This window comes from Melanaphis sacchari, unplaced genomic scaffold (assembly GCF_002803265.2).
Source record: "Melanaphis sacchari strain LSU unplaced genomic scaffold, SCAv2.0 Contig36_pilon_pilon, whole genome shotgun sequence".
In the NCBI taxonomy this organism is placed as follows: domain Eukaryota; kingdom Metazoa; phylum Arthropoda; class Insecta; order Hemiptera; family Aphididae; genus Melanaphis; species Melanaphis sacchari.
In genome coordinates this window covers 676,489-695,168 of record NW_020271232.1, presented here as the reverse complement: position 1 = coordinate 695,168, position 18,680 = coordinate 676,489, and positions in this window count along the sequence as shown.

The following is an 18,680-nucleotide window of genomic DNA, read 5'->3' as shown; positions in this document are numbered from 1 at the left end:
TTTCTATAAAACGAGAACATTTTTTTTTTTTTTTTTTTTTTGTATTATTTAACATTAGAGAGTACTTCTGTTTAATTACAGCAAAACCTTAGGTAGACAATGGATTAATTTACTTATCAAGCTCTCTCGTATCCCTTTAAGTACCCAATTAGATCCAATTTGCTACCAAAAACCACGCTCAGAGTTAAAAAAATGAATCGTTTTTAACAATCTTAAAAGTACCGTCATAAAAAATAAAATGACATAATTTTCAAATCAATTTGTTCATTACTCCATCACTCAGAATATATATATATATATGTTATATTTATTAACATCATCGTTGTCATTTTGTGTGCGTGTATATTTTTGGTCAATATTATATGTTTATACCGCGGTACACCGAACGAAACGAAATTCAATATCAAAACCACTCAAAATGTAGAAAAACGATATCACATTGAATTACTGGTTACGATAATATGGATAACGAGATACGTATAGGTAATATAGGTACAGGAAGAAAAAACAAAATCTAAAGATCGCATTGTCATAATACCGAATTTATAATAAAACGCCATTGACTTTTATCGTGTAATGTTCCTGCAGGTTCCACGTCGTGTTCTCATCGTCGTCTATATAATATATTGTTTGTGTATCTATACCTAAAGCCCACACTTGAGAAATTTTTAATACGATCAGTTTTGTATTATTTTTTTTTTTTTTTTTTTTTATCATCTCTTCTAAAAAACACTTTAAATAAGCAATAAACTAATAACATTTTATTATTGTATAAAATTATATTTTGCACAATTTTGTATTTTTGAAAACTAAGTATGTTTTTACGTTGCATTTATTTCAAATCATAATTTTTCTATTTTTAATGCACAAGCGAATGTGTAGTCAAGAGTATTTTAGTGCATTAACTTGATCATAAAACATAATTATCGTTCTCCGGTTTTGTCCGCATTCGACGTAGACACTTTGAAGTTATTAAAAAATATATACGCGTACCTACATGTTATTTGATGTAGGTATGTTGTGCATTTTCCGCACTGAGCATGAGCTATATAGTAGCACTCTAAAACTCGTCATAATAATAGTCGTAAACTCATAAAGTCATAACTACTATAACAATATACATTATTGACAACACTAGCTTCGGAGATTTCAGCAAACCAGTCTCCTCCGATCGACTCGGCAGTATAATAATACATTAATATCATTAATATATTATCATTGACTGTTATAAATAATATTATACTGTAAATACGCTTTTATTCCGGAGGACGTTGCAGTTTACGCATATTATGGTGGTCACGACACGGATATCGAGTAGTGTCTATAACATAATAAAAATCATTAAAAAACAAATTACTACGAAGTCGTCCGGACGACGGCCGCTGTTTGTCCACCCCCTTCTCGAGCCGATGCGTTCTTCGCAGACATCGTTTAGAATAACTCGAGCACGCATCACGCATTCCGACGGCGTTATATATAGTGTCGGAAATATATTACATTATAGTCTAGTATCTTGCACACGCCTACGGGTAGCATAATTTATATTTACTATTTTAACTAGGTGTATACTGTGTATATATATATATTATATATTATGCATACACGAAAGTGAACGCATTCGGGTTTTCAATAAATCATTCATAAAAAGCCGGACACGTGTGATTTGTAGAAACAGGTATATACATTTGCCGCATTAGCAACAGTTTTGGGTGTGCAATTCGACCAGACGTGTACTTGTACAGTTACACATGTAAGACGCATGTGATAGCGACGATAATGATAATGATGATTATTATCTGCCTCTCACGCGTTTCGCGGTAAAAAGAAACTGATTTTGTTTTAATATTATTCATTAAATTGTGTATACGATGTTATCATTGCAGACATTCTAAATATACCTACCTATATACGGCATACCAGCTATACATATTATACGGTGTCGTACAGGTGATAGGACTCTTGAACCTACTCCCGACATACCGCAGTATGCCATTACAGCGAGTTAAGTAAAATTAATTTATACTTTATGTTCTACCTCCCCAGTGCAATATATCAATGTTATCATAAATATGCCAGTTTTAAATTTTTATAAAATTTAAAAAAATGCTTGACACCAATTGCGATTATTAAATTTAATTTAATTATTATATTATAATGTATTGTGCAGCATCGTGCGTGTTATTGTTGAAAATAGAACATAATACCTATAGGTTTTTTCTTTTTTTTTTTTTTTTTTTTAATGCGTTATTATTGCATTATACAATACAATGTATCCAATCTATACAATCCAAATTTTTTGTGACCATTACAAATTTTCGAGTTTTAAAAATTAACGACATTCATCCCCACACATATGAGTATCCTAAATCTATACACATTGACATGCAATTAGTAGGTATTCGCACGTATAATAATATTAGCTGTATTATAATATTTACGTCCTAGTCGTCTGAAGAATTATAATAATTATAATTCTCGAATCCTTTGACTGACCGCTAAACGTTTTTAAATATATGGTAAAAAACAGGTGCATACCTGCATGGAATATATACGATACCGATAATTGTATGTTAATTGTAAATGTCACATATTTTCGTTCCTTCGTGCTTTTATCGATGTTTCGAAGAAATATTTCAACCATGACAAATTATTTTTTTTCAATTCATAAGTTATTATGGCTAAGGACATTACCTGTTTAATGTACATAATATTTTATTATAATTTATAATACGCATAGACACTATAACATGCACATATAAGATATACTTTTTAGGCAACAAATCATCCGTTTTCAATGTTCTAAGGATCCAATTTCACTATTTTACCGTTTATACATATATGCATTATACCCATACGTATACTATTATTATGATATATTATAATATTGGGCCGAGCATTTTTCTTTCTCTCTTTAAGCTAATCGATTTATCGATCAGTCGTCGTAAGATATTACGATCATGAATTACACGCCGGAAAAATAAAAGAAGACGGAGGAGAAACAAATATGTAGAAGTCTCCGTGGGGGGGAGAGGAATACGTATATAATAATATAATGTAGGTACTCGTCCCGCGCCTGCACCATCGCTGCAATAATTATTGCTCAACGGACTCGCCGCGATCGAGGATAGCAATAAAACAAATTTCACCGTCCATCTGTAATATACAACGCGCGGCGCGTGCATTATAATATTATTATATTACACAACACACACTCACGTGAACGTTTATATTGTACCCTACACATTGTAGTCGTCGTCTCGCGATCGTAATTTTAACGATTACGACTGCGCGGGAACCTATTCGGACGATATCGGTTTTTAATACGGTCTGCGTGTATATTTATATTTATACGCGTACCTATATACATATATAATATTATTATTATGACCCTACGACGCCGTATAATACGTGTGTTGTGTACATTATATTATTATATATACCTATAATATTATACGTATAAATTCGTACGATGAAGCAGTGAATATTCACGCTGTGTATACAATACAATGATATTATACACATGTACACTGCGTTCAGTAAAAAATAATCATCGTTTGGTCGGAGAACACAACCCGAGTCTATTTTATTGTCTTTTCTCTTTTCGTTTTTTTTTTTTTTTGGCGAATCCTACTGCAGAGAGTCATAATAACATCCACGCATCATTACTCTATCGATAATAATTCGAACCCGTAGAATTAATAATAATTTAATATATTATAGTACTATAATATTATACAGCTACCACGCCAAAACCTATCGCATCTCTCGCAAACCAGCGACGCTTTCAAAGTTTCATACGCGTGTGCCCACTGTGAAAATACAAAAAAAAAAAATAATAAAGATCTATATTATGGTATATATAGTAACGGAAATAGTGATGAACACCTTCAAAAACTCAAAGCGTTCGACGACCGATGTCCATCGACGTATTATCAATAGGTACCTACGTTATATTATTGTAATTACTATTATAAACTAACAAACTAAATACATTAAACTGACAAACGAAATGAATCCATGCTTAATTTATTGTTATTTGAAATGTTTTGAAAGCCTTGTTGTTATTATACTCTGTAGTGTATAATATTATTATATAGTTTGGTGTTGAGGTTCTCGTTAAATAGGTAAGTACGTGAATGTGTTGGAAGTGGGTAAACGGGTGGGATATTATGCGACAAGGGCATACCCAGAAATTTTTGGAAGGGGGTCCAAATTTTTACGTAATTAGTTATAAATACTTATAATTTGGTACGTTTTGCTAACCGAACATAGGAGACCTATAAACAGTGCATATTTTAGCAGTGACCGGAGGACGTACTGCCGTCTGGCACATTCTGTTTGTTATTTTATTATAACATATATATTATATATTTGTGATATAAAATATCAATTAAACTATATTGTACAATATAATATGGTTTGCACCTTAAGCATTCAGTTAATCAATGGAAGGGGTCTAGAACCGGATCCCCCCCCCCCTCGGGTACGCCCCTGTTATGCGTTGTAGATTGCTCGCGAAAATGGAAACATAACGTTACATGAGTTGTTCACTGTGATGTATATTATAAATATCTCCGGATAATAAACGGATTCGTATTTTTTTATTCCATATCAAATATCATATGCTTTATTATTTACAGCATTATGTAAACCTATAATGTATGTATATCGTCTGCTGTTATTACTATATCCTTATTAATCTATGGGCAGTGACTATAGTTCCGGAATAACAGGATATATCTATCTGTAGTCGAGTTAATTCCGCGGGGACGTTCACTCTTGTAATAGAAACGATTACGTATAATATATTATACGATTATGGGTACATTAAATTTCGCTCGAAACGTTGCAGTGGTTAGAACACGTACGCCGTGTTTTGTTTTCTAATTATTTTGGTTGTCGATGCAGAACTCCGAAAGTCCAAAAGACGCGGTTTCAAATCGTACGTAAATAGATGACAATTCTACTCGGTCATGAGCGCTTATTAAATTATTATCATGATATTTCGCGTGATTACTAATTCTTAACACCGTTTATTTTCGCATCAATAACATAAATATCGTGTGATATTATTCTTTTATTTTTGATATTATTCTACGGTGAGTGCGTTCGGATGAACCATATTATAAATAACTGGTCAAACTTCCATACAGTACAATAAAATATGCACACGATTGAGTATAATATTATTTTTTACTATAAATAATAAAACACTAAATCGTAATATACATGGATATACGTAAAAGTATTAAAAATACATTGTGCTTATAATTAAAAGCAATAGACCGCGTATTTTTGTATTAAGGCATACTTACATACTTTATATTATATACGTCGCACCCACATAGTGAACCACTCATTGCATATGGTTATAACATAATAACATAGTACATTTTACATAGGAATATTATAGTTGTTAAACATTATTTGTTTCTTTGAATTTCTTATAACCAAAATTCTATAAATAGCATAATTTTTTTATAGTTTTAATTTTTCACGTGCCATTGAAATTTACCAACGTGCCACCTCTGGCACGCATGCATAAGTTCGCAACCCCTGGCACTAAAAAAACAACTCACATTATTAATATTTTAAATATTTTATATTTTGATCCCATCGAGAACGATGCGCACGCAAATACTAAATGTATGCATCTATCAATAAAAAAAAATTACAAATAAATAACAGATTTTTTTTTCTTTTTTTATTTAGGTTTTTGAAATTGTTAAATAATAACACAGTTTTATGTACAATTTATTTTGTCTTTTTAATGTACATAATAAATATTTATTAATTGTATTCAAGCAACGTTCATATAAATTGAAGACATAATATGTATATACGTCGCATCCACATAGTGAAACCACTCATTTCGTGAATTGGATATCAAAATTGTAAAATTCGTCCAGATTGTGAATTTTGACGAAAATACATCAAATGTACATCCATTTCATAAAATGGATAATACCTATATAATTGTGCAGGTATTTCGTGTGATTATTGTAAAACAATTTTTTTTTTTTGTTATTTACCAATGAATTATATTATATTATATTTTTATTTATTTTTCATACACCGTACATTTATTATATTTTAATTAAATTTTCATAAAAATTAAAAATATAAAATTATAACAAAATATAATATTATATTATTATAATATACGAGTATAATTGTATATCGTATTTTATAAATGACAGTGTTACTTATAAAATATAATTATAAAATAATATCCTAATTATTTATTTTTTCACGACAATTGATTATGACATAGGTCATAGACTATTACATTTACGTAGCAAGTTATTTTTAAATCGGACTTGATTGGCAAGGAGTCTTTGCCTAACACGAACGAGACAAAACCCTTGTCCTCTTGAATTTTTCTTAATAATTTCCGGCACTAGAAATTCAACATTTTTATCAACTTAATCGACAGTGACCAATTGAGTTATTGGTTTTTTTCAAATATTTACTACTAGACCATTCTTTTAGTAAACCATATTTTGTTCCAAGCTTATAAAATCCTTTTTGTTTTTGTTTCGTGTTCACACAAATTATTTTTGGTGGATCTATTGGTCCTCAATCAACTTTTGATACATTGATTAATTTCAAAATCGTCTGCTTTTTTTTTGTTTCCGTATCAAAAATAATTTTAAATTAAAAGAACATTTTTACCGTATTCTATTATCTACTTCGATCATTTTCTCTGCAGTTATAATTTGATTTTCGAGTCCACTTTTGCATTGAATTTATATTTTCTTATTTGAATTGCATAATTGGCTGATAATTTTATAGTTTTCATCAATTCTCGATAATAACAATCTCACTTCAACTTTACAAATGTTACAGGCAATTGAGCGTTTTTAAAGTTCGAGATCTTCTTCTGTAGTTCATTTCTTCAAGAGATCAAATGGTATAAATTTGTTGTAATTAGTCCAATTTTTGGGTTATTTCTAAATTAAGCTTTATAAAGGTTAAGTATGTTCAATTGTTTGATGAAATGAACAATTTTTTTGGAATTAAACAAAATTCAATTCAATGCTCCAATTTTTGGTTCTATTATTAGTCATTCACGCTAGTAACATCCTAATTAGATCTCTCAATACTTTTCTGACTTTGAGGGTGTCTAGGATTTATGTCATAATTAATTGTCGTGAAAAAATAAATAATAAGGATTATTATTTTATAGGTAACATTGTCGTTTATAAAACATAATATTATATAATTATATATAATATAATTTATGGGTAAATAACAAAGATAATTGTTTTATAATAATTACACATAGTAAACAATATAGGTATTGTCCATTTCATTAAATGGTTGTACATAATATAATATATTGTACCTATTTTCGTCAAAACTCACGATCTGGACGAATTTAAAATTTTTATATCCAATGTTGACCTTATTATGCAATGTAGTTGTATTAACTTTTATGTAACAGAACAACTATGATAAATTAGTGATCTCAACTACCAGTATATCTGTTATGTATATAGGACATAACTATATAACTATATATACAAATATATAATGAAGTCACTACAATAGTTAATAACTGTACCTACAATGAACTATATAATTTTTATCGTTACGCGAAAGTGAATCGGATAGAAATATCGTATAGTAAACAGGCAGTGGTTTTGAGAGAAAAATAGATTAAATATTATATAATATCGATTTAAATTTTTTACAAATTATTTTATAATATATTATACGAATTATTAACCGATTAGGTATACATGAAAAAAAAACTTATTTTTACACGTTAATGACTACTCGACCGGTTACATACATCATAATATTATGATGACGGTACTCTATCACTTTTATACGCCCGTCAATCTGTTCCGCAATAACATTAATTTGTAACGTTTTGATGATGCATCATGCATATAGTGACTAAAATGTTGTCTGATGCGCATAACATTATTTTATATATAAACATATACGAAGTATAATTGCATTTGCTAATTTTATTTGACTGCTTTCAGACTTACAACTTCGTTACAAACGAGAATATCTCAATAAACGTAGGTACGTGTGGTTTTTCGTTGCTCTAGACGAGTACACACGTCGTGGGCGCAAATACGTTTTCTGTATATATTATATACCTACTATAATCAAACGCTTTTTTGCAAACACAGATAAGGTACTTATCAATAATACAGAAACACAATGAAATTAGCATGATTCAATTTCCATATTTCTGTTTTTAACAATAATAAATATGATATTGAGTTTTAAACATTTTAATTTAAAATAATTTGCTCTTATTATTACAACTTAACGAATACCAATCGCTATTATAGTATGATGATTTTTGTATAATCGTAGCAAAAACCCGTGTACATAAATACGCATAAACTGCATTGTTAATAATATTAATAACTTATTTTACTTAACAAAAATAAAAAGCAATTACACTCAAACAGATTATTAGTGAAGAGGGAATTTTTGTTTTTCTGCTTATTATACCTATATATACTTGTATATACTTTATGCCAACATACTAAAAACATTTTAATTCATCTTTTCTCCTCTCACTCACTATTCCTTCCACTCAAAGTATTTACTGTTATAACCGCCAATAGCCTAAAGTTTTCGGATACATTTTGTAAGTGCAACAGTATATTACGACGAAGGCAATACACTTATATAGTTAGCCGTCCATATATGTATATAAAAATATTGTAATGGGTACGTTGGGTTTCGTGAGCTAAAATATATCAATTTTAATAATTATATTTCTAGAATCGCATACGTGTTGCAATGTACCCTGTACCCCACCCGAGTCTATATCATTCGGAGGCTGTACTGGTACAATGATCTCGAATCGCTATTAATAGACGTGTTTTAAGAATATTGTTATTGATTGCGCGGACGGTCCGACGGACGCGTACAAACGATTTGCGTACACTTATTATTATCATTATTATAAGTTATAGCTTTAATAACTATATAACTATATGCTGGTATTATTTATCTATTATCGCGGGTAATCGATATCGACGTGGGGAGGCGTGGGTCAGACTTGACGTTAATGAAAAAAAATAAAATAATTACTTCATGAAATATACATTATTATTATTATTATTATATTACCCGATGTAATAACACCGAATATGTCCTGCAAAAGAAAAGCTGGACGACTGTGTACGTCGTGTACGGTACTTAGTATTACGTACATATATAATAATAATACAATATCGTCTTCTGCGGAATTTTACTTTTCGCAAACCAAACAGTAGTCTTTGGACTGTTAGCGGTATAGAACGCAAACACACTTAGTAAATTAGCAGTATACTGTAATACGTATTATAATAGCTATATACGATACATCGCACTGTATTTTTTACATACTTCTACGCCTTCACGTTTACATGTACACGTGATTTGTTAAGGGTTGTACGCGCCTTCAGACATTCCCGAAATATCGTTGACTGTTATAAACAATTTAAGGGTTGCCTGCCGTCGTTCCTCCGAACTGGAAATTTGATCGCGACACGTCAAACGAACGGTGCACGCCGTCGACGACGTAAGAGAAGAAATCACTCTTATTACACCACTGGGAATACCCATGTTTGTGTGACCACCAACCGTGTCGACTATTATACATGTTGCACCATCGTCCATCTCCACTATAACAAAATTAACGCTGTGGGTCGTAATGCACCGAGACAAATGACAATAATAGATACTATATATAGATATCTACCAGCAAACTGCAGATGGATTAAATGTAGAACTATTTAATGTCAACGTTTATAGTCTCTACCGCACGGTTTATAAGTTATGAAAATAGACGAACGATTTGACAACAAACTATACGCGTACATATGCAGCCAAAAAAAAAGTAGTAGGTATTAACATTTTTCAGAAAAGGTACTTTTTTATTTTTGTAATTAAACATTTTATTATTATTAAATTGTATTGATGAAGTCTACTTTTTAACATCAATTTAGTTTCGGCTTTAGACACTATTTTTGTTTCAGATAATATAAATCACATAATTTTAACGGTATATGTATATAGTATAATTTAAATAAATAATTAATATTACTAATACGTCTATCGATCCCTACATTCAATGCATATTTTCGTTCTGTTGACTAAATCCCTATGAGATATAAGTGATTCAGGAACCGCCGCACTGCTTTAGCGGGCACCTTTATGATATATTAGGCTTTTGGAAGCGTCTTCCCCAAAGTCCAATAACGCGTTAGCAGGCTTCTGCGTCACGGAAAGTATTGCTGCATATTTCGTAATCCGTAAGTACAGTATTTAAACTTTTTGTATTCTATGCAATAATATACGTCATATAATATAACATCTATTTCGGCGTATTTGGAAAATGGATGAACGACCGCCCGCGGGTATCGCGGATTTTTAAATCTCTCGACGAACAATATCGTGTCGATGGTTGGCGGTGATGGAAGGGTTACGCGGAGAACGCCGACGAGGATTAAAAAACAATCTCGGGGATTTATCTCGACGGTCGTGACAAATTCGCGCTTTCGGATCATGAGACAGGCCCAGCGGGAGGGTTTTAAATTTCACGACCGACGATGGGAATATCGCGTTTGCGTGTGTGTGTGTGTGTGTGTCCGCCCGAGACCCGAGTCGAATCTTGCGATTTCAGACGATGAAGAATTGTATAGGTATACGTATGCGTATACTCGGCGCACATGTGTTCACCGGTTATCACACGGGTGGCTTGCCGGTGATGTTACATGTGACGGATGCGGCCTGCGTATACAAGACGCAGTTTAATAGTCGCGCGTCCTGGCGAGAGTTGCGATATACGCTGCTGGAGGAGACGTAGGAGACATAGAAAGACGAGTGAAACAGAGATGGATATAGAGAGAAAGAAATAGTAAAAGTAAGAAAGGAAGACCGAGCTTCGGGAGCTGCAGAAAAAAAATAACAATTTACAATTATTATTATTATTATTATTATATATTATGTATAGTAATGGGACCGGTTTCCGCACGGCCGAGAATATAATAATATAATATAATATACTCGCTGTATATATAATATTATTATATTATTATATTCTTCTTCACCACCGCCGCCGTCAAAATAATAAAAATTATACGGTATCAAACGAACGCGGCAACGTTTAAAACGTATAAAAACTGCGATCATTGACTACGCGCGGCTTTCTATATACATATAAATCTATATATATATATATATATACATATATACATAAAAGTATCTACGTGAAGGTCGTAAAAAAACATTGGATTCAATATTTCCATTAAAAAAAAACACTCGTGCGCGCGCGCGCATGGCACGATATCTATACGTTTTTCGTCACAAGTGTATTTTGTAACAATCTAATGTTATTGTACACTTGTATAATATTATTTATTACGATAGCACGTTCTTCGTCCGCGCGAAAAAGAAGTCGACCTCATCGACACTGAGCCGCTTCGGTCAATCGGCTTAAGTTTCGTACGTCAAACCAGCACGTCAGCATTATATCGGAAATCCGTGGGAAACGCAGTTTGCGCGCACCCGCGGTTCTCTTAAATTTAAATTTTTTTTTTTTTCTACACTTTTCAGTTTTCACTTACCGCGGTACGATTACAACTCATAATAGTATGTTCGCCACTGCCGGGTACCCGCACCGCGCGCGACTACTACTCAAACTCTCGAAGTCGAAACTGGTTTATAATACAAAATACGAACGATCAAACGGTAAAACGGGAAAAATAATTCTATACGGGTATATCTTTATTTATTTATTTATTTTTATTTTCAAATCAAGACATTAAAACCGCGGTCGATGTTTTACACGCACGTCACACGTCTTATAATAATACCCACCTAAAAAATATAAATATTGCGTGCACTGCAGCGCGGACCGTTTGAAATCTCCCGCGAACAGTCCACGGAGATGAAAAAACATCGAACGATATCCGCGGATGACGGCGAGGTAAACCTACGTATTTTTCTCCGCCATCATATTTTGAGCGACGATTTTGACGCATCGAAACCGAAACACGATCAGTATTTGTTTGCGGTATACTCGCGGTCGCTGCGAAAATGGGTTCCTTTTTTTTTTTTTCGTTAAAATATTAGCCCGATACTTTATATAAGGATGTTTTGACTACGACTTCAGCTGAAAATCTGCATACGACACAGACGACAGTATATAATATTAGCATATGTATTACGTGTTTTATTCTGAATTTGGGAAATGTTGCAAGAAAAATATCATTTTTCCGTACGATTATATTAACAGTAATCCATAATTACAACACTTGTGGGAAATGATTTAGTACTGCAGGAATTGTGTATAACGGGTAACTCTAGGAAAACGCCTTATCCTTGGAAGACGTTTAACCCTAGTAAAAATAAAGTATTCCTCGTCTATAGTATGATGCTTGCTAACTGCATATCACTAGCATACCGCTTGTCGCAAACCGCAGGAATTATTTTTAAGTAAATTATCTTTTCACCAAATCGCTATTATGGATTATCTCATCCTCGCCAAAACGTTCCATGCGACAACAACAAAAACAACAACAATTATAATTTATTCATCTCCGTTGATGTACCGAATCAACACTGCACAAGCGAAAAGGAAGACGTAAATAATCGAAATTTACATTGAACGTCGTCGACGACGGTTAGCTGGTGTACATGGCAAACACGATTAAAAACAAAATACTACCTACTGAAAACAATTCCGAAAGTTTATCCAAAGAACGCGGTGCGTATAACTTTTGAATTATAATGTTTCTTTTGAAGGTTTACGAAAAATAAAAATAAATAGAAAATACATCTTTTTTATGTTTTAAGCGGGCGAGCGAGAGTACACGACGAAACTTTGATTAAGCAAATTGTCGTGATAGGATTTCAGTACGGTTTTCCTCGCGGGTTTTTTGGTACGCTACTCTGGTATATATGTGTGTGTTTATACGCGTGCACTCATTTCGTCTTTTGAATAATAATTTATTCGACCCGCAGACGGCTTCCACGAGCAGAATAATATATAATTAATCGCTTAAAAATCCGTATACGCGGATACACACGGAACATCGAAAATAATTACATTTAAATATAAAATTTAAAACTGCGACGACGTCGTCGTAAAGTGTATACGATTGCACGGGCGGCGCGTGCATCTTTTAATAAGAGGGGTAATTTTTCTCTCTCTGCCGCGTACAATATTTATTATACACAGTCCGCGGAGCAAATGAAATTTCGCTGGCGATAACTGTGTAGCTTAGCGTGAAACCGTAGAGATAAATAAAGTTTTCTTCGCCGAGTGTCCCGTTATTGGAGTAGTCTTACAGCGGACCGCCGCGCAGTGATATTCGCACGAGTGTCACCGTGTCGTCGATTCACTATATTATGCTTATTCGTAATATTATTATTATTATTATTATTATTATTATTATACGTACAATATAATACAAGACGTCGTACGTCGAGTAAATAATTGTACTATAAAGACCGCTCGTTCGTAATAATATCTATAAATCCTGCTATATTATTATGATAATATCTAAGTCGAAAAAACACAAATAAACCGTATTCTGTCGGTGGACGTTCGAGAAATCGTGTGTACTCTATAGGAAGTATAATATGATATACCTAGTGGTAATAATAATAATAATAATAATAATAGCAACGCGTAAATCGTATGTGGGTAAACGTCGAACCCGCAGTTCGATATAATATTATTATGTACTTCGTACATGTATATGTGTATTATGAGTATATAAATATATGAATATATATAAACAGTATATATCCGATAATAATCTCGCGTTGCGCGCCCGTCCGTCGCGCGCTTTCTCGAGTTTATTATTATTATAGCTACTATTTGTACGTATAATATTATGTAAGCGCGTACGCAAAGGATTAAAGGAGGTACTCGCTGCAATATAGCATATTTCAATAAACATCATAAACGGACGAGTGTCGGTGGCTTGTCCTCGGACAAGGGTCTCTACAGATAAAAATACAACGATCGTATATTAATAATAATTCGCCGTATTATCGTTCGCTGCAGAAATACGGGTATCCGCTATCTGAATATTATTATTATTATTATTATTATTATTACTATCATCATTATGTACCTACGTACGTATAATATAATATTTCGTCTTTCTCGTCGATTTTTATGACATATAATGTTTATATTTTATCGCGTTAAAAGATATTGTTGTTTTTTACGATCTTTTATGCATACAAGCCTAACAGAACGCGCGCGCGTATAATATACCCCCTCTATGTATGTATATATATTCGCGTTACCTGTTAGGTTAAGTATACGTATATGAATTCTATATACGCGCGTGTAAGTGTGTGTGTATGCATGTACCATGTCGTACTGCTCTCGTGATATTATTATTATTATTATTATTAGTATGCATCATATTTTATTTTTTATTCAAAAAAAAAAATAAAAATATATATTACCAAAGTTTTTGTTCACATTAAACTGCTGTGCTGTAGCAAGACCGAGAGAAAAGCGCTTGTTAATTATGCAAAACGTCTTTGATATATTATAGGCAATCATATACATATATACACGTAACATATAGGTACAATGTTATAATACATGGAATTTTATTTTACGTTGTTTTATGGTTATATTTTTTAATGGTTATATTATAATGTGCACTGTACTTCACAGTTCACATTAAAATTATTATTACGCTCATGTTAACGTTTTTATTGTGCGTGCCATTATTTTTCTACCTATACGTTCACTAGACGCAAAGTTATTTATTTTTAAATAAAAGTGTTTAAGTGATATTTCAGCTTTTCTCGGAATTTTTTTTATCATGCGTACATTTTCTAATTATTCATATTATCTATGTCAAACTAAGTATAAAATATAGCTATTATTTATTTTATATACATTTGAAAAATATTTTGTTTAAAATCCTATTTAATATTGATATCTTTTATTTTACATTGTTCAATGTTGATATAATAATATGGCAGTATAGCAGTCGCTTTTAATTAGTAAGTCTGCGCCAATCATGCATGGCGTAGTCTATAGATATACTCATTAATAAGACGACATAACTATGGTTATTTGAATTAATAAAAAATGTATTTCTCTTCATATAATAATAATAAAAAAAAATTATACGTAAATAGTGAAAATGAAATTGCTCTGGAAATAAAATAGAAAAATTAAATTAATGGAAAAACGTTTACTTTAAGGGGACAATTATGAATTTTGGCTTGTATTATTTATTATATAGATATAATATCACGTTTTAAAACTTTTCAACGGTTGTCCTAATGCCTATATAATATATTATATTATATACTTACATTCGAATATATGACCGATCGTTTTTACGAGCAATGAAAACGTTTTGTATATAAAACGAGAGTTGAGTAGCGGCGATAAGATATCACTTTCATTACTATATTATTATTATTTATTATCTTTTTTTTTTAGTGCATTAACGACAGAATTATAATATAGTATCATTTACGTGATGTACACAGTATACATACGTCTGCAGTATATAAGTCTAGTAAAAGACCACGTCTAAAGCAGTTTATTTTTTGTCTATAGCAGTGGCGGCTCGTGTGCTTTGAAAGTGGGAGGGCGATATAAAATTGTTTATTTATGGAAAGTAGGTATCGAACACAAATAATATTAATAATGGTTATTTAATTAAATTAATTTAATAACATTTTTATGTGTGGATGAATCCATGATTAAAAACTTAATAATTCCAGTATATATTTTTGGAAAAAAATATCAAATTGAAATAATTGATTGCGAGTTATGACTGCACAAAGTAAATAATAAATATACACAAGTTCGGAATCCATGTGTATCGGGCGATTAAAATCATCGCCCCGGCGGCAGTATTATTATTGTGTTCCCCCTTCTTAGTTTTTGTATTTCGATCATAGTTATGACGAGCGATTTTTAACATCGCCCAAGCATGACATGCGCTGCTCGCGAATCTTGGTAAATCGTTATCGGTTATCGATTTTCAGAAGCTACAGTGTTGAATGATTTATTTTTAAACTGCCATTATTTGATAATGTTTTCATAATACTTAATAATGTAAATATTATAGAAAACACAATTTTTATTTTTGATAATATTATACTACAATATAAAATTAAAAATTGATAATAAACTTATAAATTTGTAATAAATGATAATTTTAGAAGGGGGGCGATCGCCCCATCACCCTATCTACGAGCCGCCACTGGTCTATAGTGAAACAAAATTTTGTACAGGTTAGTGTGTTTCTGGCCGTTGTTATTAATACTAATTTTTAGAATAAGGTCTTTTTGCACAAAAAAATTTATCAAATATTATTAATTTAAAAATATGCACGTACGTCGTACGCACCGACAAATTAAAAATATGTAGTTAATATGTCTTAAAAAAAATAACTTGCCCATATTACATTAAAAATTACCTTTTTTCAAATATTTTAATTATTTTACTTGATTCAATTTTCTATGGAATTACCAATATGTATATATATATACATAAAAAGCAATAATACAACTAATACAAATAAAATTTAATCTACCCATTGACCATTAAATATTATAGTCTCTATATCATATTTGTGACAAATTAATAATTTATTATTAATTGTAGACTTTGGTTTATAAAAATATTTATCTGTGTGCTTGATTCCCGATAAACTATCAAAATATTCAATAAAAACTTAAAATATACTCATTTAACCAAAAATACCTACATCCTTTAAACCTTCAAATGTCAAAATATGCAAAAATGTGTACTTAGAACTTTGAATACTTGATCATTAATATTGTGAAATGTATTGTGTACTTACTAACCATACGATAAAGTTAACCAGAAGTTAACTCATTACCTATTTATACGTAGGTACAATCAAATTTTCCCCTAATATACGACTATTACCAGAACGATATACAAATATAGTATGGGCCACATTATAACGGTGTTTTCTCATACTATAGAGAATATGGGAACACAACACTATCGGTATATAAATTTCACGAATCGTACAAGACTAATTCGTGCGCTGTAATAATTTAAGTAAACTGTAAAATATTTATTTGTGATCTCGGTTGTACATGTAGCGATAGTGTACCTACGTAAGGACTAATAAAATTAAAAAACTTCAAAAAAATCACAAACTATTAATAAACGGATTGCATTTCTTGTATGATAAACCTACATACGCACGCTAAAACTTATGAATAACCATGCAAGGTGCAGCAAAATAGTATGTATACTACATATAATAATATAAGTACATGTGTTTGACAACTGCAGCTGTGCCTTATATAAATTGTTAAGTCACGCGGCCTGTCAGCCATTCTGCTGCAATTAACTACGTCCTACGATGATGATTTGGCCAAGCGCTAACCTGCAGAGTAAATAATAAATTAAATCAATTTTAGCATACGCTCAGCGTGAACCAGGACATAATGAAATATTTTTTAACGTCGCAAGAAAAATGTATACTCTAGAATATTATATACACTAGTATATTATCAAAATTCGCTTTTTTCGTTAGAACATTTTTTTTTAAAGAACTTCGCTTTGTGTGCGACTTTTTATATTTTATTATTAAAGTAGAACATCGGTTATTCATATCAATTAAAACCGATAGAGAGGTACGGATAATCAAACAATGATTAAAAATATACAGTGAACATGAATTTAAATAACGTTTTATATAATTATTAAAAACAAAACTAATGAGCTGAATGTAATTGTTAAAAGTAGCTGGTAGGTAATATAATTCATTTAAATTTAAAATCAAAAAATAAGATTTTCAATTATTTTTAAAAATTTTGTACTTCGGGTAATTAACGGGCTGAATATGGTTAATTAGCGTGATAATAATCGATGTTTCACTTCCACTGTATTAATATTATCATACTCGAAAATCCTTCGATATTAATGTTTTCTATGCGAGCGCTGCAGGTTATTATATAGATATAAACGATTGTGTATAGCCGTGAAATGACAAAAGCTTTTGACCTAAATCCTATGGCCATACAATGTTTACCAATACTTTTTTTATTTTTAAGACCTTCCCACTCGATGTTATAATAATTTATTACACGTCGGGTTTTGTATGTTTGCGCTACTGCAGTTATCAGTCAAATCAATTAAATCTAGAGCGAGGATGAATTTAATCGGATTCGACGTGTACAATATTACAATAATATCCCGTTTGAATCTTCGATAAATGTGAATCCATAAAATCGATCTGAATTTTGATACCTATACACGACGCGGGGCTGTAACAATGAGTAATTTTCAATTAAAATACAATTTTATTAATACTTACACGTGGCCAAATGCTTAACGTACAAATTATATAGGTAATCGTATTTTATAAATTATAAGTCCACATGGCGGAGGAATCCATCAAACAGTGTCCGCATCATACTCACAGCAAATATAGTTTAATGTTGACGGGACATGCAAATTTTATTGTTGTTTTTATGTCAAATACATTTGACCAGCCCGCACGTAGTGACGTTTAATGGATGTCCAGCGTAATACGTTTATAATCTATTTTTTTTTTTTTGTATCGAATAACATTAATTTAAAATTAATTTTTGTGTTAAGTTTTCGTAGAAACATGTGTTAGTTATAATTATAAAATTATAAACGATCATAATTTATTCATTGTTAAATAATTTAT